Consider the following 3,844-nt stretch of genomic DNA (forward strand, 5'->3'; position numbering starts at 1 on the left):
GAGGGCAACTCTTCCCCATTTTACACACAGTCACCCTTCAGTAAGCCACTGACTCAACACCACACAAACTAGGGAAGCATTCTGGAAAAGGGAAAAGAATTTTATCATTTGAAACAAAATGTGTGTAAATAGCATTAATGTTAGTAGTTATGTGAGTGTGTTAGTGTTTTGTGACTCTACATGTTGGAGAATGTTGAGTGTGTTCAGCAGCAATAAAGCCATGCTGCTCCAGTTCCTGTCTCTTCTCTGTGTGGGGACTGATGTGGAGTGTGTGAGACGCGCTGTGGCTCTCTCCCGGGCTCTGGGTAAGATGGTGATCCTCAGTCAGACCCGGCTGGACCAGCAGGCCTGTAGGTCACTGGCACTGTTTCTGGAACATTCTGAAGGGCTGTCAGAACTGGACCTTAGCCACTGTCAGCTCACTAACCACTGCCTGCAGATGCTGTTCGCACACCAGCACAAAGCCCACATCCTGGAGTGAGTGGACAAGCGGGAGGAGGGATGTGTAGAGAGTCTTGATTGTTGAGTGCACAGTGAGCACTAACATAGATATAACACATTTTACTCTTTTTCTCACAATTTAACACAAAATCCGGCAGGGTGACTGAACATAGAAGCTGTGCGTGTTCATTGTAAAGCATTGTATGTTCCTTGAAAGGCTCTATATAAATTTAACTTTGCTCATTCAGTCATATCCTGTGTTCCTTCAAGGACTTTATTTTTCAAAAGCAAACAGCAAAAAGCTTGATTTTCTTGGTGATTTTATTTGGAAATGACGACCTCTCTCACTGGCTGCCTGGATCACTGATCACTGCCTGTACTTGGCAGGATGGATCTCTGTGGTCTACAGAATATCCAGACTGCTTGTAGAAACACATGTTCTCATTAAAAAGAGAAATAAGGCATAACAGACTCATTATGATTTACAGTTTCATGCCTGATAGATAACAAGTCATGTGTACAAGAACTGAAAGAAATGATATTTTGTTTAAAATGTCAAAATGCATAATTATCTGGCCATTAATGACTCAGGTCCACTGACACAAATATACTATTTATTGCTTTGCTTATTCATTCATTTGCTAATTCAATCATTCGTTTATTAATTCATTCGTTCATTACTTTAATTCATTGATATATAAATCTACAGGTGTTTGTACTACTACACGGTGATTTAGTAGAGGGAGGTGTGTTTGGGAATCCTGAACAATGTGGTAATTATAATCCATCTAATTTCAACCTCAGTCACAATGACATCACTGATGTGTCAGCAAAGAGGATCTATGATACCTTCTCCACCAACAACAATATTCACACTGTGAGGTAACTGTGTGTGTGTGTGTTTAGGCATTTAAAATAAGGTTGTATTTATTTTAGTTTAAAATTTCAAATTTAAAAGCCTATTTTGATTTTATAGGCTCTTCAACAACAGAATTACAGGCATACAAATCTTCCTCTCAGACAAGTGCTTTGAAGTCTGGTGATGTTGATGTGTTGTTGGCACTGTAATGATGAGATTTGATTTTTCTAGATTATTGGGACTATCCAAATTATATTTTTGTTTTAAGTGAAAAAATGTAATGATTAAAAAACAAATTTTAGTTATCTTATACATTTTAAGATTACATATAAAAATCAAATACTCAAAATTTATTTATAAAGTACTTTTTAAAATTGTATTTTATTTTATTTTATTTTATTTACAACAGGTGCTATTACAAAGCAGCTTTTCAAATGTCCAAGTCCAAGCCCCCAGTAAGCAAGCCAAGGGTGACAGTGGCAAGGAAAAGCTCCCTAGAGCATGAGGAAGAAACGTCGAGAGGAACCAAGACTCAAAGGGGGTCCCATCCTCCTCTGGCTGTTTAAAGAGAGACATAAATTAAAAAATGAAATAAGCATTTAATGTTTAGTCCAACTTTCTGGAGGTTCTAGACTTGTGTGCATGTGTCCGAGACCCAAGTCGCAAGAGAACGTCCATTAAGGGCAACAGAGAGTAGCTGGTTGGGGAGGAGGTGGTGTGGGCTACAACAGGGGACATCAGGGGATGATGGGAGTAGCCAAGGCATCTGAGACAGGATGAGGCTCAGTAACATCACAACATCAGGGGTAGGTGTACCTCGGCAGAGTCCACTATCAGTCCAGTGTATTAGAGCAATGATGTTTGATTCCTACTCAAAGAACATGTGATATTTCCAACATTCACTTTAGGTATCAATGAAGTTGTGACATCAAGCAAAGGAGAACAGTGAGACATGAGTAGACAAGCACAAGTTGGACCTATTAGGGACAATGAAACAAAACCTGAAGACAAGAAAACAGAAATGAAAGCCTGAGTGAGCTGAACTGAACTGAATCAAACTCCTACCGCTATATGGACTTAGCTCTGTAATATAGTTGAAACTGTAAGTTGCTATAGATAAGCGTGTCTGCCAGATGTCTGCTCACATTAAGCAGTGCAGTTGTGCAGTGTGAACATGACATCTGTCTTTTACAGCAAAATCTAATTATTTTATTATTCTTTAAATGTCTTTAAATGTCTTCATGGTCTAGCAACTCATAATGGCATTAGCACTTGAAAGCAAAAAAACAGAAAAAAAAAACAAACCAACAGCAAAACAAAAACATCTCAAAACACACTTATTGCATTGAGTTCTGTTTAGATGACTTTTGATTTTATATTAACACATCTACTGTTATCTATTTACCTTTTCCTTTTATCATTATATATGTCATTTTATTTTTTATCCTTTGTGCAATTAGTCTCTTCTCAATGCGTTTTATTTTTTGTGTGCAGAGAGAAGGGGTAAGAAGATGCATATACAGAGGTCTGGACTAGCCGTGCTGTCAAAGGTTAGGGGAAATGAAATAAATAAATGTTCCAAAATGTTTTTTAAATAGTTTAGTATCCAACATTTTAAATTCTAACATTTATGGTTACCCCCAGCAGTGATCAGTGGTAGCTCAGTGGTTAAGATACTTGACATGTAGTCAGAAGCTTACCTGTTCCAGCCCTACTGCTGCCAAGTTGCCACTGTTGGTTCTCTGAGCAAGGCCCTTAACCCTCAATTGCTCAAGTTATACTCACTCGTAAGTCACTTTGGATATAAGTATCAGGTAAATGTATGATTGTGTTTTTTATAATCTTGTACACATAAATGTCATATTCAACCAGAATATGTAAAACACACTGTCAAATCGTGTTTATAAAAATACGTTTTAGTTGTAATTAATTTCTGTAGCTTCATGTCACTTATGCTGATATGGTTGTTGGCTCAGACAACAATGGCCACAAGAGGGAGACAAAGAGCTTCCCTAGTAATCAATGAAAACAGGCATACCCTGTAACTGTATGCTATACTATTCTTTTATTTTATATTTTTCCTTGATGTCCACTTACAATGTTTGCATGGCTTTATGTTCCAAAAATAATCATAATCTATTTTACACAAATATTTTCCAACCTGTTTATCTTGTAGAATTAAATAGGACATGTATTACATTACGAATAAAGAATTCTGCGCTGCATACACTTAGACATCGGTAATATAACTTGCAGTTATATAACTTCTAGTGAAAATCCTTGAAGCAGTCAACACCATCATCTGAGTAAGCTCCATTTAACCCTCTGAAGTTAAATAAAGAATTGCAGCTAAATGTGTGAACATTATCACGTGTCAGTTCATAACAAGTTAAGCTTCATAATAAGTCACGAAGTCAAGAAAATTCATACCTAAGCATTACCTTGTTTGATGTGTTTATTGATGTATTTGGGTATAACCAGGTCATTTGCCTGTTTTTATGTATTGATCTTTATTGCTCCAAAAAACTACTCACGTCTTCCAAT

This window comes from Electrophorus electricus, unplaced genomic scaffold (genome assembly GCF_041902795.1).
Source record: "Electrophorus electricus isolate QZ-2024a unplaced genomic scaffold, ASM4190279v1 Scaffold44, whole genome shotgun sequence".
In the NCBI taxonomy this organism is placed as follows: domain Eukaryota; kingdom Metazoa; phylum Chordata; class Actinopteri; order Gymnotiformes; family Gymnotidae; genus Electrophorus; species Electrophorus electricus.